At 32.7% G+C, this 24,192-nt stretch overlaps 1 protein-coding gene and 1 pseudogene across 2 annotated transcripts in view; both read left to right on the forward strand.

Annotated features, from left to right (window-relative positions):
- Positions 1-24,192, forward strand: part of LOC125831646 (uncharacterized) — an 831,707-nt gene that overhangs the window by 315,808 nt on the left and 491,707 nt on the right. The gene's annotated exons all lie outside the window — the stretch shown is intronic.
- On the forward strand, positions 22,476-24,046 carry LOC125831011 (cytochrome P450 71D7-like; annotated as a pseudogene).

Here is a 24,192-nt window from a genome sequence, read left to right on the forward strand (position 1 = left end):
GTTTGTCAACAAGACTTTGCTTACTGTTTATCTAGCATAGTTTGAATTTTGAGATTCAAACTTTTCAATTTTGATTGTAAATTCAGATATGAAAAGTACTATAAGTCACGTCCTTGCATTATTATAGTAGATTATTATTTTTCGAGTCTGATCTTATCCCTAAAACCTAGGTAGTGCAATAATTGACATTTAAATATTAATAAGCATATGACAACAAATGTTATTGCTATTATTAATCGACATTCACATATTAATAAGGATATGACAACGCCTTATTATAATAATTATAATATAACCATAAAATATTCAAGCGATCGGTCCTAATTTTCTGGCCTTTTTAATTTGTATAATAATTTCGACTGATAAAGAATGTCTACCTACAAAATAATACTTAGTAACATATAGTGTCCATGGCCAAGAGTTTAGGCCAAGATACAAAAGCGATAGGAAAAGGAAAATGGTCAACATCTGATCCAAGCCTTTTCTTACTGTTTCCTTCGTTTCAATAATTGACAATTAAATTCAAATATTAGTAAGGATAAGCAGAAACCGCAATCAAAGAAAAATTCTTTTTACACTACATCAAAAATGATCTTTAGCGATATTTAACACTCTTTGTAAATGTTCCTAAAGCCGATAGGGACACTGAATCCAATGACAATTAACTAATGCCGGTAAAGTTTTTTTTTTTTTTTTTGAGTTGTGCACTAGTGGGAGTGTTTCACCCTTAACCAGAGGTATCGGGTTCGAGCCCTGGGTATGGAGAAAATCATGTTAGGAGCGCCACCCGCGAATGGGCCCTACAGTGCGCAATCCGAATTTACTTGGAGCTCCAATGTGGACTCCGAATACCAGATGAGATACCAAAAAAATATAAATATAATTTGCGCAATCCTGAAAAAGTTCCTAATAATATATTAAATACGGAGCATGCCACATATGACTGAACTTATTATTACCCTTATTTATAATAAGTGAACAAGAAAAGAACTAACACAACATCAAATAGTTGTACACGTGTATGTATTTGAGTTCAATGCCCTCCAAGTTTCCTTTTTCTGGCAGACACGTAATAACATATTTGTTTGTTTTCATCTTCTATTTTTCACGTAGTCCCCAAATTTCTCAAAGTGCTTCTCTTCCTTCTACTTCTCTGTAAAATTGATGCATTCCTTTGCTCCAAATCTGCTGAAGTTCTCATGAAGAAGTGTCTAAAATTGATGCATTCCTTGAAGAAGGTTGGTCGAAGAACTCTTTGCATTTAACCTTTTTTTCGTCAGTTTGTTTTTCTGAAATTTTGATAGGTCTTTTATATTGGGAGATTGAATCGAATAATGTGCAGGAAGTCGCATACCTTATTTTGTACTGCTAATTTAGTACTTTTCTTATTAATTTATTCCAGTGTTTGCTCATCAATTTTCATGCACGCCTCTTAATGTTATTTGAATTTTTTATTCTGTTCAAGGTTACTGCATGTGAGTGTTTCACCAATTTTTACTCATATTTTTAAAAGTTGGAAGCATTACAAGGGAAATAGTTGCTTCTAAGCTTGTTCCTACTGTGTGGCGTTTTTATGCATTGAGGTTTCAATATCATGTTAAGCAGAATTGCACTTGTAGATATTATTATAGTGACCATAACGTGCTTATGTTATTGTATAAAGAAAGTGATCATGCTATATTGGTTCATACCTTTGTAACATACAAAAACTGCTTAGTGGTTTTAATCGGTATACTTAAAGTTTAAAAATTACTGAGAAATTTGATTTTATTAGAAATATCTTTCGATTTGCTTTTGACAACTCTAGATGAGTAAGAATTCGCAAAATAAAGAATTAATAATGACAATTTCAGATACTAAATTAGAAAGTTCAATATGAAAATATTTCTGAAATCCCTAAAATATGGAATTCTCACCATTGATTACATACTGTTGTTTAGTATCTTAAGCTGTTTGAGTGACGAGGAATTAAATACATAAAACAACCATATGAACCGTGGAATTATATGAATGTCTGCTTTCTCATGTCATAATTTTTTTAAGAGCTCAATGACTACTTATATTGAAACAAAGTGTGTTCATCTCGAGAAGTACTCGAACTACTTATAATGATTACTTACCGTTCAACAAATGTTCAACAAAACTTTGAGTTCACTTTCACCGTGTATTACAATTGATGAAAATGAATAGGATGTTTATGAAATTGATGAAATGTAGGTAGCTTCTATTTGGAAGAGGCAAATCACAACTCACAAAAATGTAAGTGATATTATTAAGCCCTGTAGAACTGACTTTGCTATTAAGACTTTCAAAATCTGAAAAGACTAATGTTTTTAGATTTGAACCTAAAGCTTGATCATGCTCCAAAGGTGAGAGTTTGCAAATATTTTAAGGCTTCGACTTTGATAGAAGACATGAAATCTCTCTTTTGGAGTAAAATTCGTCAAATTAGACCCTTCCAGTAATTTGGTGTTTGATGATTGTCTAAGAAGATCTTTATGTTTGTTATTGATTTATAAACTGTACATTATTTTGGTTGAATTGATCTTTGATTATATGAATCTGTTCTAATTCATGAGATAGTATTAGAGAGTAATGAATCATAAGGATAACTTTCTTGCATCCTCCATATGCCAAACAATCGTTGCCAAGAATTCGTATATAAAGAGAACATTGATGAGTGAATTGCACTTTCTTTCTCTAATTCTGGATCAATAAAGGCCATTAAGCACCTACATCGGAGCTAACCTATTGAACATAAACTATCTGATAGCATAAATTTCTTTGTACTCAAACGAGACAATATTAAAGAAGACAATAAGCTAGCGTAGGATTCAGTTCTTGAATTTATCACTTTTAACATATGTATGTTCTCTATTATGTTTCAAGATCTTTGAGTTACTAGAAACTGCATAATGCAAAATTACCATTTGCAACCTTCTCCTTTTTTATTTGGCTTTAGCTTCTTTATAACTTCTGTACCTTTTATTCTTTAGAAAATATTTAAGCTTTTCCTTATCCGTCATCTATTTTAATTTGTTTTTCCATTTTTTCAGTTCCTAGGGATGATACAAGCAAACCCTGCAAGTTGACTTCCTTCTTGGGTTATAAGGTTGGGATGAACCACATTGTGAGAGAAGTTGAAAAATCTGTATCAAGTAAAATCACTCTTTCATTTAATAGCATTTCAGTTTAATATTCACATTTTCAGCATAGATATTATCATTTAGACTCTGCCTTCAACAAATTGTACAAAAAACTATCAAACTTGTACAAAAAAAGGCCAAAGGAGGATGGAGCCAAGGATTTACTGGAAGGCTTAAAGAAAAAAAAAGAACAATAAAAAAAGTAAATATGGAGACCCGATCTTCGTTCAAAAAAGGTATTGTTGCCTCAAAATTTCCATCTTTCATAGTTTTGTCTATGATAAAGTGAATGTGCATATAGAAGATACTCCAACTAATTTGGGATTGTGACACATTTGATTGATTACACTCCCCTAATTAACTACAAGTAATTAACCTTAATGTATTATATCCAATCTTCTAGCCAATTAACTATCTTTTTGAATATTTGATTAAAATATTTACATTCTGAGCTACTTTAGTTTTAAGCTTCATGGGCATAATTTGTTGATGACTCAAACAGTTTGGCCCCTAAATGATCTGCATCTTTCTCTTCTCTTTGACGAACTACTTGATTACTTTTAATCTTTAGATATGCTAGAGGAGTGAGTACATTTTCGTGAGACTGATCTTTTCATTCAGTTTTCACCTATGTTGTTCGGACTCTTCAAAAATGGCAATTGGTGCATGTCAGATTCTCCAAAGGCAGTGTATATTTGAAGAATGCGATACGGGTGCGGCATCGAAGGGTAGGTAAACAATTTTAATTTTAATGTCTTTTGCTTCAGCACTCCTTGCCAATCTAACATGAGTGTTTTCTTTTCTTTCAAATAATTGAGATAGGCAACACTCATTTGCTTGGAGTATCAAGTTTTGTAGGATGTTTTTTCATAATTTCTCAGAAATATGTAATTCTCAACGGATTATCTATTTGTGTCATTGAAATCTTTTCTTCTTTCTAATTTTCTATTGTATTGAAAATAGGTGCAACTTGAACCAATTTTTTTGATCTCTGGGAGTAGGAAAATTGGAGTATTACATGGTGTCCGCTTCGTAACTTCACAGACACTCATCAAATTTTATTTATGGGAATTGGTAAGAGAGTGTTACGCGTGAATGAGTGTAAAATTAGCTGACGAGGATATAACAAGACATTTTGAGATGGTTTAGAAAGCATTTCAAGTAAGTTGCTTTCAATATGAAGTTGCTTAAAACTGTCCATAAATCCTCTCTTGCTTTTGAGTCCCTCTATGATTCACTTCGCCTGAGATTCTTTTTCGTAGTAGCAACAACTCTTTAGATCTACAAAAAATGGCGGACACAGAGACATTTTCTTTCCAGCTGAGATCAATCAGCTTCTCAGTCGTATATCAACACTTTCTACAGCTACAAAGAGATCTTTCTCCAGTCAACTCAGCAATAATTCTTCAGTTGCAAGTCTAGAGTGTTTTTTTTTTTATTCTCTTTGTGTATTGTTACGCCATCATCTAAGATATTGTAGCTTCACGCTCTTTGTGATTTTGAAATTTGACTATTTTAGAGCATTCTTAAAGTTTTTAACTGTCTTCGTAGATAGCATAATGTGATCTTCTAGAGTACTGTGGTGCCATCGATCTATGTGATTTTTAAATTTGATTATTTAAGAGCAATCTGAGGACTTTTATTGTATTTGTGGATAGCTTAATTTGATCATCTAGGATACTATGATACTGTATAGCCAGCACTCTTCGTAGTTTTGTAATTTGATTATTATAGAGCAGTCTCCGTTCTTTTCTTGAGGTTGTTTATATGTGTTGTCTTCGTGGGTAGCTTAATGTGATCTTCTAGGATACTGTAGTTCCATCACGCTCTATGATTTTGCAATTTGATTATTTATAGAGCAGTTGAGTTTCTATTTGAAGGTTTTTATCTGTATTGTCTTGGTATCTGCTAAGATACTAAGGCTCTCGGAGATTTTGAAATGTGATTATTTTAGAGCAGTATAATTTTTTTGAGGTTTTTTATCTGTATTATATTTGTGGACAACTTGATGTGATCGTGTGGGTTAGTGTGGTTTCATTGCCCCCTGTAATTTTGAAATTTGATTAGTTTAGAGCAGCTATGTGACAGTTCATATATTAGTCAGATATCATCTTGAAACTTAGTTGATTAGAGTGAGCTTGGTTTGTGGTTTGTGTCTTCTAGATCTCTACTCTGAACATAGATATTATCTATAGACTATAGTGTTAGTATATGATTTTCGAGATAAAATATTGTAGTGCCATCGCCCTCTGTGACTTTGAAATTAGAGTAATTTAGAGCAGTTGTATCATATCACACAGTCCATATATCATGCAATCTTTGCATGTTTTGATGTCCATTTGAAAGCACCTGATTCATTGTTCTCAATGCGGGAAATTGGATCATTCAATGTCTACTTTGTCGTCATAATATTTAGCTGATAAGAGTGAGCTCTATGTAATTTTCTATTTGCCCTATTTTTGCTCAGACAAGGTAGTGTTAAAACTTGTTTGGTTTTTTTCTTTTAAAGATCTAGAGTGGACAACAGTTTACTGTTTGTCATACTGAGAGAAACTCACTCAATCAGTACTTTGTAGATGAATTAAAGCCAGCTAACTTAATTGCGAAAGTATTAGAAGATATGAGCTTTCCTCAGATGGAGTATATAAATTATTTCAATTTTAAAATGCCTTCATCGTCAGCACTCCTGCCAATCTATAACATGATTATTTTTTTCGCTTTCAGGTACTATGGAGACAGGCAACACCCCTTTGCTTGGAGAATATGCAATTCACAATGGGTTATTTGCTTGTGTCCTTGAAATCTTTTTTTTTCTAATTCTTTTTTATACTGAAAACAGGTGCGAATTGAACCAATTCACTTTGTCTCTGCGAGTAGAAAAATGGGAGTATTTACATGGTGTCCACTTTGTGACTTCACAACACTCATCAAATTTTACTTTTCGAAATTTGCAAAGAGAGGTACATGTTAATGGTTGTAAAATTATCTGGTGAGGTTAACCAAGACATGTTGGAATGGTTCGGAAAGAATTTCAAGTAAGTTGCTCTCAATGTGATATCTTCTTCACTACTTTGAATAGGTTCAGAATGTATAATTATATTATTGCACCGTGCATTTGGTGTTAGTAATTTAGCACATTTTATTGTTAACATATTTTTCACGTCTTTCATAGATCTTTACATGGTTTTGTGAGTGCAAAATCAGCTTGACCACAAATAATAGTTATTTGACCATGATGGTTAGTAATATATGTGTTACACTTCACAGAACTTCTGCGCTAGCATTGTATGGAGCTATAATTTAAAAGAACATAAAAAATTGAAATATAGACAATCACTGATTGATCAAATGTTGACGATAAATATTTATCCCAGAAGCTAAACTTACTGTTTTTACCCAATGAAAGGAATAAGGGGGGGAAAGTTTACGGAGTCGATGAATCAATTGTAGATAAACTAATAACTCGATGGAAAGCATATATTTATTTCTGCTCCAACAAGTTGTAATTGCAGATAAGTTAAAAACTTGGTGGAAAGAATATATTTATTTCTGCTTCATTATGAATAGGTTGTGTTGTCATACGGGCATCTTGAACTGAAAGTGTTGGAGATTTTCTATCTCAAGATATATGGAGTACTAGCATGTTGCATAAATGTGGATGTACATTTGCTAAAACAATTCTCATTTTCTGAGATCAAATTTGAAATCAATGATTGTTAGGTAATGTTACTTACTCTTTCTTTATTTTGTGGATCAACAACTTCAATCTTATTAGAATGTAATAACTTCATTAGAATTTTTTCTTTTGAAAGCCATACATGTGACACTACGTGCTTATATTTGGTAATTTACTGGGTTTTCCATTAATTGTGCATTTTTCTGACATTTGTAAATTGACTTGATCTTCTCTTTTTGCAAATTTTACTTGAATCTTTTGTCTCATAAGAATGAGTCGGATTGTGCTCATGGCGTATAACCAGATGAAGAGTAAAGTTGGGTTATGGATGGTATAAATATTGCAAACTTGAACTTTCCGAACTATGGATAAGATATGGTGTGATGGGAAACTCAATTGCAATTATCTTGGACTTCTTTTTACATAAAGAAATCCTCTGTTTCATTCAATTATATAAACAAGCACAAAAATGTCTTGTTAATGTTAACTTTAGCGGTTTAGCCAAGAAGGTCGGCATCGTGTTTAGTTTGCTTGTACTGTTGTATTGTTATAATGACAAAAAGAAATTGAAACCATGCATGTTGGGCTCGTGCTCAGCATGGGCTATGCCCCTCTAGTATATATATATAACAAAGAAAAACACCAACCAAAATGTGTAGTAGTTAGTGTTTGCAACAAATTTATGAGTGATGAAAAATAAATTGTCATCACAAATAAAATATGAAAAAATATAATTATTATTGATAAGATAATATGTGTATAAATCTGTGTCTCCTTGATTTCTATCTCTCTTTTTTCCGTGATTCGAGGGCGGTTAGTATATTCTCAAATATAAGAGGCCATATCTTGATCTCTTTGTGAGTATTCCATAAATTTATAGAATTTTCTAGATGCCTCTTCAAGGGAATATATTATACCCTTATATAGGCATGAGCTAGGGTTTAGGGTAGAGTAGCCTCCAAGAACCCTTATTGAAATAGAACTCATCTGATAGAGTCCTACAAAATTTCCAAATGCCCTCTACTGTCAAGACTTGTCACATAATAGATTTGTTGAAATTCAAAGACCAGAATTGAAGTACCCATACAAATAAATAAATCTTCCATCTTTGCAGTTATGTGGTTTTCGATTTACAGATCTAATTTGTGAGAGAATAGATGAAAGGCAGATTTGGTGTCACTAGGCGTGCCATTTTGTTTGCAACAAATTTACAAGTGATGAAGAATAAATTACAATGAAGAAACATAAGTATTTTTGATAAAACGATATTGGTACAAATTTTTTTATACTTGAACAATGGGACTAGCAGGACCCTCCTGGACAATGAGATTAGCAGGACCTTTCTCATAATGGGATTAGGAGGACCCTCCTCATAATGGGACTAGCAGAACCCTCCTGGACAATGGGATTAGCCGAACCCTCATACATAATGAGATTTAGACTAATAGGACCCTCCTCATAATTAGATTAGCAGGACCCTCCTCATAATAAGATTTAGTTTAGCAGGACCCTCATGGACAATGGGATTAGCCGAACCCTCCTACATAATGAGATTTAGATTAGCAGGACCCTCCTCATAATGGGATTAGAAGGACCCTCCTCATAATGAGATTTAGTTTAGCAGGACCCTCATACATAATGGGATTTAGATTAGCAGGATGATGAGTCCACAAATTGGACTCATTTAGGGCTCTATTTTGATAGAAATAGTGTCTTCAAATGTTTATTTTGTCTCAATATCTGATGAAAACTCTTATGTTTTAGGTATTTGAAGTTTTAGTGGAAGCATGGACACTTAGGCACAAAAAGGATAAAAAAGGCTGAAAAGAACGAAGAAGTTGAAGCCTGAGCATCGCCAAGCACACTTGGCGAATCGCTGAAGGGATGCACTCCGCCCTTTTTTCCAGTATGCAAAACCCTAAAAAAGCATGATAAAAAAGGCAATGAAAGGAGAAGTCGACGCTTTGCCGAATAGTTCCGCGAAGCAGTACTATGTTGCCTAATGACACAGAACACAACGATGCTGAAGGCTAGTGCAAGACGGAGATGAACTACACCAAATGGTGAATCGTTGAGTTAATCGGCGATTTCGACTATTCTCGCCGAAAGATCCGCCAACACTATTTTCTGAAGTCTACAAATACTAAACTTGTTATTAATTTTTAAAGAGTCGAACATTAATTTTAATTTTCATAATAGAATAGTACTTTTTTAGATATTTTCTCTCAAGTTTGGAGAGGGTTTTTTGGGAGACTTGAAGAAAAAAGGATTTCATCTTCCCCAAGTTGGAAGTGGGTCTTCTCCATTCTTCTTCCTTTGCTTAAATCAAGGTTTAATTCCTTATACCCATTTGATTTTAGTATCATTTTAGGTGTATTTTGTTATTTGTTGATGTGTGGCTAAAAACCCCCATTCTTAGGGTGTGATTTAGCAAATATGTTGATATTATTGTTGGGTCTTGCTTGCTGATAGGTTAGATGTATTTTAATGGTGATTTCACCTAGTGGTTTTGGTTTAATCTAATGGGTATGTAGTTGCAAATACAAAACCACCCATTTGTTTTCCGTTTGCCCGAGAGAGAGGTCACGAAACCAAGACCACTAGACTAATGGCTTAAGGAGTGGTCAACATGAGGTTCAACCCGAGAGGGTGAACCCTAGTCCCATAGCCCAACACTCAGCTCGAGAGAGTGAGTGGGGTAAGGCGTAGGCTGACCTTTATGTAGCAAATGGGTGTTCGAGAGGAACACATTTGAAATGGAGTAAGTTGCCCGAGAGGGAACTTATTTCCATCTAAAGCTTAGCCTAGTCACTATTATCTTGCAAATTTCCTATCGAAAGCATGTACCCAACGATTTATCTCAACTTGTATTGCGGTCACACCCCAAGAACTTGTGTCCTTACTTGATTTTCTTGTTATTTTTGTTGTTTCTACTACTTGTGACAAAACCCCCAATTGATATTTGACACTTTTGTGTCACCCCCTTTAATTTACTATGTTTTTAATCGTTAATGTCTTTAGCTATGACTAATTAGAACTAAATTTTATTTTTCTACTAATTCTCAAAACAACTCCCTTGGGACATGACCCCAACCCTTGGTTGGGTTACTATATTATCGACGATCGTAGACACTCGTACCATAGGTTAGTGTCGTTGGTCACGATTAGCATCATAGGACCCTCCTATATAATGTGATTTAGTTTAGCATGACCCTCCTACATAATGTGATTTAGTTTAGCAGGACCTTGCTTCCTAATGGGACTAGCAGGACCCTCTTAGCAGGGCCCTGACCCTCCTACATAATGAGATTTGGGTACTTTCTCCTAGGATAAACACTTCCTAGTCTGAGATCGTTAATTTTTATTTTTCTCCTAGGATAAGCACTTCCTAGTCTGAGTTTATTTTTTTTTATTTTTTTAAATTCACATTTGCTAATTAAAAAAAAAATTCAATGAAAATTGGGGCAAATTTTTTGTTGTTTTCTTTTGTTTGTGATGGTTTTTAAGTTTCTTCAAGCGAAAATGGATTTGAAATTCAAGAACAAATTTTCAACTCTTTTCAGAATGATCAATCCCCATGATAACCAGAATCAGCTTCTTCAATTCATGTAGCAGTTTGACTTCCTGACATCTATTTCTATTCAGCTATTGATCAACAAAACAAACAGGCATTTAAGAACATTTTCAATTGTCATTCTGAAGAGTGCCAAAAGCTCACTCAAAGTGGCAAATAAAGCATCAAATTCCATTCAAGATCAAGATACTCACCCAAAAAATTCAAAGTGATGTCTGAAAGTCAAGATTCAAGTGTAGACTCAAGAGAAGCTGCATAGATAGGAGCTTGTACTTTTATTTTCCTTTTGACTATTACCTTTCATTTTTCTTATGTAAGGATAGGAGCCGCGACTTGGAGCATCGATTGAACCTCACTTAACTTCCAACTCATCGCCTCATCTCCTTGAACTACATGTGACCTGGTTCCCTTATAACCCGGGATATGTAGGATGTTCAAAACCAAGACTCGGTCGCTCAAATTTTCCCTTCAAATACAAGTCCGGTCAAAACTTGTCAGGTTATCTACTTCTTTGTCTGAAATCTCTTCATGTTTCCAGTCTAAGAGGGGCAAACTGTAGACACGTAATTTTTGACCGAACATAAGGTTTTACGCAATTTTAATTCCTTAAATATTTCTTCTAAGTCTACATTAAATATTTTATTTTTCATCGTATATTAGTAAGTTTATTTTAAAAGATTTGAAAACTACAAAAAAAATATGTTTTCTTTTAATATAAACTAGTATTTCTTAATTACATTTTAAAATAAATTATTTACATTTTCTTATATTTTATTAGTTCAAAGAGAGGGAGTAATATTTTTATATTCTTTATATAATTTAAATAAAAATATTTACTAACCTACACTACCCCACTTCTACACCTACACTACCATAACATCTCGCAACTAGAAAGAACTAGAAGGAAGTTTAGCATCTGGAAATAGTTATTTTTGGAAAGTATAAGGAAATCTGGAAATTTTAATCAAGTTAAAGTGAGTTTTTTTTCCCGGTCAACTTCAAATGACCATAACTCCTAGCTCAGGATGAGTTAGGTGTAGTTCCAAATATGGTTGGAAAGCTCTTGGAATAATATTTCCAACGCCTCCAAGTTTGGGCGATTCTGAGTTTGTATGAGTGAGTTATCCCCTTTGGAAGTTGGGCTGTTCGAATAAGGAAATGCCTAATCCGGGTTTTTGAGGGTAGTTTGGTCTTTTTCTTACCCAATTAATTAAATCCATTTTTAATAAAATAGTTGGGTCAAAAATGAGTTAGTACAGTTTACACTTTTGAGAAATAGTGTTAGCGCTTTTGGAGAAAGAACGCAAGAGAAAGGAGAAGAGGAAAAGCAAGATTCTTCAAGATCGATCAAGAAAGTTGGTGTTTTCGCCAAGGATTTACTTCTACCAAGTATGTGAGTCTTTCATAGCGTTGGGTTCATTCACCCACACGCCAAACATGTTTAGTTCATCGCAATTCGTCCTAAAAGAGTTTGAAAGTTGGTGTTCTTGACATGAATTCTGGAATTTGAATGTTGTTCTTGAATTGGGTTGAATTGTGGAGTTTCTGAGACCCTTATGTTTTGTTTTAGGGTTGTTTTGAGTTAGGTTCTTGAGTATATATGTTGGGCATCGGGATATAAAATGAATTTGAGAAAAATAGTCGAGTTTAGGTGAATTGGGGCTGGAAAACGAAGAAGGAAAAAGTCGAGTAGGGTTCCTGGAAAAAGTCCGCGTCGCGGACTTGTTCCCCAGTAAGCAAATTTTTCCTCCGCGTCGTGGATAGGACGCGGACTCCTCTGTCTCAAAATTTAATTTTGCGACATTTATTTAGGAGCATCTCCGCGTCGCGGACATGTTCCAAGACGGTGATTTCATAACTTTTCTCAAGTTTAGCTATTCGAAATCATTCCTAAACATCAAGAGACCTTTCCTATCACAAATCATAATCCTTGAATCCATAATTCAATTCAAGAAAAGTTAAAAGTCAATTCAAGTGAAGTTAAGAGTCAAGTCAAGTGAAGTCATCAAAGTTTTCAAGGGTCTTTTACAAATGTCTTAACTTTGTTTTAAGACCAAGTTAAGCTAAGACTAATTAAAGAGTTGATTTCATTTCTCAAAGAAGCTATAAGGGAAGTAAGTATTCCCTAAGAGTTTATAAATGTTTTCACATTTGAGCAAGAAAAGGGAACATCGATTCCAAGAAGCTTTTAAGCTAAGTTTTGAGTAACTATCTCAAACCAAAGAAAGAAGTTGTTTTAAAAAAGCATATGAGCTAAGTATATTTTGGGAGTAGTATTGAGCACCGATATGGGGATGCGAGTTCATATTAACTCACGTCTCCATAAACCATATAGCCATCATGGGTACTAATGGGTCATACTTTTTAGATGATCACATAAGTTAAGCTAGTGGATCCACTAAGTTAAGCGTTCTATATGATGGCAAAGTATAGGACAGTTTTGGCAGCGTGGGCAAGACGTTGTATCACCACTTAGACTCATAGTGGTGGTTGTCGGTTAGAGAATCTCCCACAACAAATATATTATTTTATTATTTGAGTAAAGTTGAGTTTGTTACTGCATTTCCTTTAACGAACTAAGTTGTTTTTATTGTTTTATAAAGCTTTTCATATATTACATGTGTTCATTGCTTTATTCTGAGTTAAGTTATTCGTGAGTTGAGAGGAGCCAAGGTAAGTGTTTCTTTCCGATGCTTTTCAAGCCTATGTTTTGTTTAGCATTCCAACTCACATACTCGTACATTCAATGTACTGATGCCAGTTGGCCTATATCGTCTTATGATGCAGACACATGTAACTAGGATCGGCATCCCAGCGCACCGTTGATCCAGTAGGCAGTTCAGAGTCAGTGGGTGAGCCTCCTTGCATTCCGGAGGATCCATTCTCATTGCTTTTTAGTTAGTTCATTAGGATGTTGTGGGGTTTGTCCCAACATCCATCTCAGTTGTTTTAGAGGCTTCATAGATAGTCAGATGTTAGTCTTGTGAGTCTTTTCATTTTCATTTCTTATTGTTAAGATTTGGGTTGCCACTTTTGGCCAAGTTGAATGTTTAATCTTTAAAACATTCTCAGTTATTTTATTATTCAGTTTAGTTAAGTTCATTGATCATTATAGATATGAATATTTTCTTCCGTTGAGTTAAGTAAGCCAGGCCAAGGGTTCGCTTGGGGCCAACAATGGTCTTCAAGTGCCAGTCCCGCCCAAGGTATAGGCTCGGGGTGTGACAACTACCCCACCTCCCTCCCCATTTCTTACCATACATCAGCAACTACACTCCACATTCCCTCACCACTATACACCCACACACACGTCTACACACACATGCACTACTATATTAACATATTAACAGAGACAGATAGAAAAAAAAATCATTCTACACACCCCTATATAATACCAATACACACACTCACGCAGAAAAAAAAAGAAGAAAAATTCAGCAACACAAAGAAAACACTACAAAACCAAATCCACCCACACACACATACAAAAATTCATTCATCCTTTCTACTACAGACAACACATACATATACAAGAAAATAAAAATAACAGGGTAAAAGTTGAGTTCGAGGTTTGCTTTCGTGATTCTGAATTCGTGGTTTCTATTGTGGTATTTTCTTTGTGAATTAATTTTCACAAAAGGTAACACTAGATCTTCATTATATTATTTAATTTCATAATTACACAAGATGTGATTTCCAATGTTATAAAGCTGCTCAAATTTATGAGTGTTTAATTTTTGCATTATGATATGAAATAGATTGAGAATTTTATATCACTAAATTTAGAGTAAAATTTGTAGCATGCTTAAAAGTCTCATTTTTATCTTGTTCTTAATTAAAATACGAAGCTTAATACTCTATTCTATGTAGTTAATAATATTTAGATGAAATTTAGTTCTAATAAGTTAAGTTACTTTCACCACTTTGTATACTTAGTAAAATTGTGTTTATTGTTTTATTAGAAGAATTGAAATATAAATAAAAAATCAAATCTACAACTCTCTTCGCATTCCTTTTAATGCGAAATATTAAAAAGTTTTCAATTAATTGGTTTATTTTGATTTTTTTTAATTTTAATAATTAGATTTTATTCAATTAAATACTAGGAACATGATTAGATCGATAATGATAATAATAGGCTAATATTAGGATCCAAAGAGCACAAAACCAATTTTAGTCTTTACATATTAATAAATAAAATAATTGAGAAAATGACCAAAAGTCCCCCCCAACCTATAGCCGGATTCCCAACTACACACTCATACTTTACGGGGGTCCTATTACCCCCCTGAACATTTTTTTTATTAATTTTCTCACCCTTATTTGCTGACATGTCCAAGAAGGTGAGACCAACTCCCTTAGGCGCGTAAGAACAGAAATAAAACGTTAAAAGCTGAAGAAAACTACACATGTGAGTCCAAATCAGCTATATTAAATCTCCAATGGTATAATCTCATCTCTCCCAAAATCAAACTCTCTTTTTCTTCCTTTTTTTTCTCAATTCTTCTAATAGTTGACAAATCTCCAACGGTATATTCCTTCATTCTCTCCCAAATCAGCTTAAAACTTGAATTTACTTGTCAAAGCATTCAACTGTAGTTTCAATTTCGAAAAAGCTTGAAGCTTTAGGGCTTGTAATTTCTCTGATTTGATAGTTATGGTTCAAAAATTTTCTTCAATGGAATGCTATTATACCAAAACCCAGTTATTGCTCTTCATTTGTTTGTCAATTTCATAACCCTAATCAAACACAATAATCAATATCATTCAAAATCGTTAGTAAAGAACTAAAAGAACTAACCTTTACTTAGAGAAAACTTCGACCTAACAAACGAAAAAAGCTAAACGAACCTTCCCCAAAAATTTTCGATTGGAATGAAATCTCAGATCGAAGAGAATGGGGATGAATTTGGTCAGATCGAAAAAAGGTTAGGTTTTAGAGAAAGAAAGAGGAAAATGAAAAGATTAAAGGAAATTCGTGGGTTCTGGGGTCCAGTCACTATGTGGCAGCGCGTGTAAACAAATATTTAATTATATCTGGTTTATGTGGACACGTCAGCAAATAAGGGTGAGAAAATTAGTAAAAAAAAATGTTCAGGGGGGTAATAGGACCCCCGTAAAGTATGAGTGTGTAGTTGGGAATCCGGCTATAGGTTAGGGGGGCTTTTGACCATTTTCACTAAAATAATTTGTGGAAGGGTTGAAAAACGCTGCTACCAATACGCCACACACTACAAAAAAAACTCCAAATTGCCAACATATTTTACACAACTTCAGTTGGTTAGTATTCTACTAACAAATTACCAACATATTTCTAACTGAATCATATTTTAAAACTTAACAACGAAATTTTAACAGATTACCAACCAAAATCTTACTAAGTATTTTAGTTGGTAAATACGGCGAGAAAAAATGGCGCCAAATTTAGCAACATTCTATCAATGGATTACCAATTGAAATATTACTAACGTACACCTTTTGTTGGTAATATTACCAACGAAGTATATATCGGTTGGTAAATATGACAAAAAATTGTTTATATAATTTATTAACATATTACCAATGAATTACTAACCAAACATTTACCAACGGCAATATTGTGTTGCTAAATTTACCACCCAAATATAAATGTGTTGGTAAATTAGTAATGAAATGTAATTTGTTGGTAAACTTGCCAACCAATATCCAATTAGTTGAAAATTTTACCGACGAATAAAGATTGTAGTTAGTAAATTACTAACATCATTAAAATAGTTGGTAATATACCAACCGATCATTAATCCATTGATAAAATTTACCAACATATTAATTATTAGTTGGTAATATTACATATGAATGTTTAGTTGAATAGTAACTATTACCAACTGCGATAATATTTATTGGTAAATTATTAATTACTAACTTATATTTGAATAGTTGGTAAATTTATCAATTGAAGTTAAACTTTTTGGTAAATCAGTGTCTAGTGTTGAGGCTTTCATATTCAGTTTGTGTCGTTAGGCGTTTTAACTTTTAAATTTTAGCCAAAACTTGACTTTGGTCGATATTTTTGGTAAACGTGCTCAGATTAGAACTTTGTCAGTGTCATTGGCTTCGAAAGGTCATTTTTTATCTAACAGGAAGGTTGGTTCAAGTTTTGAGGCTTCCGTTTTTTATTTGTGCCGTTAGGTGTTTTAAATCTTATGTTTTGGCCAAAATTTGACTTTGGTCAATATTTTTTTGAACATGCTCAGATGAGAATTCCGTCAGCGTAATTAACTCTAAAGGTCATTTTTTATCTAATAGGATGGTGGGTTCGGGTTTTGAGGTTTTCATTTTTAGTGTGTATCATTAGGTGTTTTAACTTATAAATTTTGACCAAAATTTAACTTTGGTCAATATATTTGATAAACGTGCTCAAATGAGAATTTCGTCAGTGCAGTTAGATGCGGAAGGTCATTTTTTATGTAATAAGATAGAGGGTTTGGGTTTTGAGGCTTCCATTTTTAGTTTGTGCCGTAAGGCATTTTAACTTTTAACTTTTGACCAAAATTTCACTTTAGTCAATATTTTTGGTAATCGTGCTCAAATTGAAATTTTGTCACCGCGGTTAGCCATATAAGTTCAGTTTTGGTCTCATAGGATGGTTGGTTCGGATTTTGAGACTTTTATTTTCAGTTTGTGTCGTTAAGCGTTTTAACTTTTAACTTTTGGCTAAAATTTGAATTGGGTCAATTTTTTTGGGAAACATGCCTAAATTTGAATTTCGGCAGCGCGGTTAGCTCTAGAAGGTCATTTTTTGTCTTATAGGATGGTTGGCTTGGATTTTGAGGTTTTCATATTCAGTTTGTACCGTTAGGCGTTTTAACTTTTAACTTTTGGCCAAAAATTGACTTTGCTTAACATTTTTGTAAACGTGGTCTGATGAGAATTTCGTCAGCACGATTAGCTTCGGAAGGTCATTTTTATATCTAATAGGATGGTTGGTTAAGATAATTTTGAGACTTCCATTTTCAGTTTGTGCTGTTAGGCGTTTTAACTTTTAAGTTTTGGCCAAAATTTAGATTTGGTCAATATTTTTGGTAAACGTGCTCAAATTAAATTTTTTGATATAATGATATGTGTCAAATTGAGATTAATTTAACTTGTTATCATAGATTTTACTTTGGTTCATTCAAATATGATTTATAAAATTGATATTAATATTTTTGGATTTATATTCGTGCTCTTAGATTTTTAAATGCAATAAATTAATAAATGTTTTACTATTGGATAATCATTCAGTTAATAATATTTTGAACTTATTGTCAATCAATTACTAACCTAACATTGAACTTGAATGGTATATTACCAACAAGCTAACAATCAATTGTAAATTTATTAGAAAAATAAATAATCATACTAACGTATTTAAAATTTATTACCAACAAGGGTTGTGGTGGAATGATATGTACTCCTTCATCCTTAACCAAGGGGTCTCAGGTTCAATTCCTCTTGGGTACGGAGTCGCCTACCAACAAGGGTTGTGGTGGAGTGGTAAGTACTCCTTCATCCTTAACCAAGAAGTCTCAAGTTCGATTCCCCTTGGGTACGGAGTCGCCTTTGTTAGGGAGCACTTTACTCCCCAATGTGGGTACCGGACACCGAATGGGAAACCAAAAAAAAAGTATTTAAAATTTATTGGTAAATTGCCAACATAAATTATCTATTACTAAAATTGCCAACCAATTATCAATGTATCTGGAGTGAAGAAAAAAATTTACTAACTCCGTTTCAATTCTTTAGTAAAGGTACTAACGATATACTAACCAAAAATTAGTTGGTGAATTTACCAACGAAAATTTTAGGGCCATGTTTCAAAATTTTGTAACAACATCTTTGGGTGTTTACCAACTGATTTTTGGTTGGTAGGTTTACCAATAAATTAAAATCGGTTGGTAATATTTATCGACGAGCCTTTTAGCAACGGATTAATATAAGTTGGCATTTGGTTGGTAACTCAATTTGCCAACCAATTTGATCAATTTAACAACGATTTTTTTTGTTGGTAATTGGGGTTCCTTTTGTAGTGACACACTAATAAAAATAAGACAGTTTTGAAGGTAAGTTTAAAATAAATCAAAGAGGGCGGGACATAAGTAAATTGTTAGGGTCATAAACATAATATATCCAAAACTAAGTCAAATCATATATAAGTCAACAAAGCGACCGTGCTAGAACCACGGGACTCGAGGGGTGCCTGACACCTTCCCCTCAGTCAACATAATTTCTTACCTAGACTTCTAGTTCGCGGACCAATAAAATAAATAGTCAACTTTCTTTTTATTAGGGATTCAAATAAGGTGACTTGGAACACCAAAACTCAATTTCAAGTGACGACTCTGAATAATAAAATAATTTGTTTTCAAAATGTCACTTTAATTGGAAAAACTCTTTTTTTTTTCTCAAAACAATCACTGATTTGGGAAAAAATAGGGGTGTGACATTGACAACACATTCTTAAGAATTACAAAGATATTTTTTTTAAATTATACTTGCTTGGTGAATGATATATAATACATATATAAACAAACTATTAAGAAAGCATGTCCAAGTACATAAAAATAAAAATAAAGACTTGAGAATGAAATATATCTTACCTTCATGTACTTCTTTTTTTGTTACATGTTATATAATTCACAAACAAATATGATGAAGAAGACAAATGATAATTTTAAATGTGAATCTTCATGAAACTAAATATGAATTTATATAGAAAAAATTTTACAAATGAAAAAATAAAGACTTGAGAATGAAATATTTCTTACCTTCATGTACTTCTTTTTTGTTACATGTTAGTTCATTCACAAATCAAATATGAATTTATATAGACAAAATAGAAGAAATGAAAAAATCAAGACTTGAGAATGAAATATTTCTTACCTTCATGTACTTCATTTTTCTTACATGTTAGTTCATTCACAAACTAATATGATGAAGAAGAGAAAGGGTAATCTTGAATGTGAATCTTCATGAAACTAAATATGAATTTATAGGCAAAATAGGGAAATATCACAAGACATCATAAACTTACACATTTAAGTTTAGAGGTTATGAACATAAAAATTATGGGATTTATGAATATTATTAAAAGTTAGAATTAAAGAGAGGTAAGTCATGACTAATAACTCCTTGTGAATAAATTAAAAATACTTAAAATATAAGAAAATATTATCATTTTTTAATTAGAATTTAGACAAACAAATAAAAAAAATGTGAAGAGTTTTGTTGTAAATGTTCATCCATTAATAAAATATTTATTTGTAATTAATTAATTAATTACTTTTACAATACAATAATTAATTTATTTTTTTTAAAAATGCCAAAAAAGGAGAAAAAAGATAAATGCAAATGGAGGCCATAGAGAGGTGGCACATCACCTTGTCTATGTTTCTCCTTTATATATATATATATAAGATTTGTATTTATAAATTTGCAAAAACCATCTTCATTCAATATAGGCAAATGAAGCGACAAGAATTTTAAGAACTTAATTTATGAAAATGAGGGTCTTTATCTTTCATTTTCTTTAATGTCTTTAATGTCTTTAATTTCACATTTAATTGGATAATATATTTAAACAATTTCTTGGACTTCTCAAAACAACGATCTAGTTAGGAAAGGTCTTAAAACTATTTTAATGGTTGACTATGATAGATAATGTAATGTGACTTCTCATATTTTTCCAATTTTTTTTTTATGATATTCAGCTAGCTTAGAAATAATAAATTATTTAATATCTAATTAATAATTGATGAGATGATTTATAATATTTTATTTAATGTATTTGAAAATTTTGAAGTTGAAGTTGAAGTTGAAGATGGAGTTATGTTTAGTTATAATATTTGCAAATAATATTTGTCTGTTTGAATGTACTTTTCCTAAAAAAAGAAGAAGATGAAATATGATTTAAACATAAAATACAATTTAAATAGGATCATTTTAAGAAAACAGATTAAATTAGGATAAATTTTGAAAAAAAAAGAAAAATATAGTGATAAAAGTAAAAAAAACAAGGTTTTTTTGGTGCTTTCCTAAAGAATTGTATATAGAATTTTCATGGCCAAACAATAATTTTCACTCTCAATAAAAGTGAAAAATTCTTTGGTAACATATTGTATTGTATCTTAACATTGTCACTGCGAATTACTCTAGTAATTTCATCTACAATCTCCATCTTGACATAATTTAGTAGTTTCACAATCAATTCTACTTGTATCTTGATCCTAGCACAACTAGGTCGAATTTTATTAATAATTATTATGTCCAAATAAAGAGGTTTTCCTACAACCAAAGTTAATGTGAACATAGCTTCTTCGACAAAAAAAAGTAGGCATAAGATTGAGAAAGAAATTCAGACCATGACTTGTGGTGTTTCCTCATCTATTCTAAATCTTGAGTCATACATCAATGGTCTCATTTAATTTAATATGATAGACAATCATTAACCTTAATATAATAGGTACTCTTAGACATTATATTCACAAAATCTTCCATTAGATCAAAGCGCATAGCAACATACGTATATGTTTGTTTCTAAAAGAAGCCAATTTTACAATAACCTTTATATCACATTGTATTTTCCTAGATCCACAAGATTAGGCCAACCATAGGAAAATTTACCAATGACTGGATATTGTAATCGTGAAACTTCAGTTCAATCCATCACTTTACAATCGGTTTACTAGCAATATAATTAATCTACTTAATTGGGATCAAATCGATATTGATATTTTTACTCTGAAAGATGAGGGTGTAATAATAAAATCTGCGTTGAGAAAAGAATAATCAAGACTGAAAAACATCGCAACAGTTGTAGTATTTTATTTCAAACATGTGTGTTACAATCTCTATGAATCCTCTGATTCGTCTTTCAAATTTGAATTCAAGGGCTTGTGGGCTTGATCTTGAAACTTGATGAACTTGATCTTGATCTTGACTTGTAATTGAATTCAAGAGCTTTTGAGCTTGTTATTGAATCTTTACTTGCACTTTGGATCAAAGGGCCTTTGAGCTTGATCTTGACTTGTACTTGAATTCAAGGGCTTTTGAACTTGTTCTTGAATATGGTGGTCTTGATCTTGAGTTGTTTCCTGAACTTGAATGCTTGAACATGTAGAGAAATCCGTGACTTTTGATCCACGAGCTCTCTGTTGCTTTTTGTCAGAATTCTGATGTCTTTTCTAAATTATAAGGACCATTATTTATAGTTGTAGAACAGAGGAGTTGTGATACGGATAAACTTCCTCAGGCAAATCAGATTTGAGTGACATGATGAAGACAAGTTTCCTTCCGTCAATCAGATTTAGGTGACATGACAATATTTGATTAGTCGGAATATATTACTTATAGACACATGACATTTTTATTGACCTCTGATTTGACTTGACTTTCTGTGTCATTTTTGACATGTGACATGATGGTATTGACTTCTTCATTTGACTTGGCATGCAACGTTATTTGACACGTGACACCAAATTAGGTCGCTAGAATAAGATGATTTATTCGGCTTAGCAAATTAGGCTCATCTATTGAAAGCTCAAACGATCATTGGACTAGTTCAATGAAATTGAACTTTAATTGAATTCATATTTATTGGAGTTAAATAACTAATCCAACTACATTAATCTCCACAATATTTGTTTGAATTAATATATCTTCAATTCAACATAGCCCAAAACATTTTATGAATTTTACCTAATAAATTTTAAATGATTATAGAGGATTGAACTAATCACTGATTTAGGAAAAACTATAGGATTAACAGGCCGTGATGGATTGATGAGAGGGAAATGAGTTAAAGAATTAATATGAATCGCTTAACCAACCACCGTAGATGGCTGGTCATTGTCGATCGCGATAACACATGATTAGGATAACCTAAGGTTTTTGGCAATTGATGCAAAATGGTTGTTCACATATCACATCGATAGATAAATTGCCTTAACTAACAAGGACATAGTTAAAAAGTACTATTGTGAGTAGACCACCTACAAGTCCTTGAGCATATAAAAGTACTTTCTTAATAAATGAAATATAATTTGGGCTTTTAAATGTTATAATTGTCGGTAAATGTGTTGCCACCGAGATTATCTGTTATAATAGGCGAGACATCGCCTTTAGCCCCTACGGTGAGTGTAAGGCGTTTGCCTTGTATTTTCACAAAACACTTTTCATTATTGGGTTTACTTTTCATAAGAAAAAATTCTATGTATAATCCTTCATACCTTAAAAAAGTCTTGTTTAGAAGAGAAGAGAATATACATATATTGGTTATTAATTGATGACCAAATTACCATTTTACATTGTTATGTCTCTTTTGATATACTTTTCTTCATTGTCATCCCAGATTTATTTTGTTAGACGTTGCATGACACCTGACAATTTTTATACTAACAAGTGAGTACTGGAGACAAATGCGTAAAATTTATGTTATGGAAGTGTTGGGTGCAAAGAATGTACGATCATTCAGCTCGATCAGGCGTGATGAAGTTGTTCGTCTCATTGACTCTATCCAATCATCTTCTTTTTCTGGTGAGCCAGTTAATTTTACGGAAAGGATCATTTGGTTCACAAGTTCCATGACATGTAGATCATCATTTGGGCAAGTACTAAAGGAGCAAGAAGTATTTATAAAGTTAATTAGAGAAGTAATAAGCTTAAAAGAAGGATTTGATGTGGCTGATGTCTTCCCTTCATACAAATTTCTTCATGGTTTTGGTGGAGCGAAGAATAAACTTCTAAATGCCCATCGTAAAGTAGATTCAATTGTTGAGGATGTCATCAAAGAGAACAAGAAGAACCTTGCAACTCGTAAAAGTGACGATGCCATAGGTGGTGAAGATCTAGTTGATGTCCTTCTAAGACTTATGAGTGATAAAAGTCTTCAATTTCCAATCAACAACGACAATATCAAAGCAGTTATTATTGTAAGTATTCAATATATCTATGCTTATTCTTACTTATTTAACTATCACGAAAAAAAATTAATATTGTAACTTGCCATTAATTGCAGGACCTGTTTGCTGCTGGAACAGAAACTTCATCAACAACAACTGTATGGGCTATGGCTGAAATGCTCAAAAATCCAAATTTATTATCCAAAGCTCAAGCAGAAGTGCGAGAAGCTTTTAGAAACAAAGTAAAGTTCGGTGAAAATGATGTGGAAGATCTGAAATACTTGAAACTAGTCATTAAGGAAACATTGAGAATTCATGCACCAATTCCACTTTTGGTCCCAAGAGAATGTAGAGAAGAAAAGAAACTAAAATAAATGGCTACACTATCCCTATGAAGACCAAAGTCATGGTTAATGTTTGGGCATTGGGAAGAGATCCAAAATATTGAGATAATGCAGAAAGCTTTAAACCTGAGAGATTTGAAGAGTGCTCTATGGACTTTGTTGGTAACAATTTTGAGTTTCTTCCCTTTGGTGGTGGGAGAAGGATTTGTCCTGGAATATTGTTTGGTTTAGCTAATATTTATTTGCCGTTGGCTCAATTGCTTTATCACTTCGATTGGAAACTTCCTACTGGAATGGAGCCAAGAGACTTAGACTTGACTGAATTGTCTGGAATAACTGCTTCTAGAAAGGGTGACCTTTATTTAATTGTCACTCCTTATCAACCGTAATGGTTTATAATTTCCTTTGCCATTTCACTCTTGTGGCATTCCCCGCCCCCCTGGTGTTTTAGGTTTTATCTATTTCTAGTGCATGCATCTTTTTATCAAATAAGAAGACCTAAATTACCCGCTCCATTTTAATGTAGGAACAAAAT

Source organism: Solanum verrucosum, unplaced genomic scaffold, assembly GCF_900185275.1.
Source record: "Solanum verrucosum unplaced genomic scaffold, falcon-dt-bn FXZP01000049.1, whole genome shotgun sequence".
Taxonomy (NCBI): domain Eukaryota; kingdom Viridiplantae; phylum Streptophyta; class Magnoliopsida; order Solanales; family Solanaceae; genus Solanum; species Solanum verrucosum.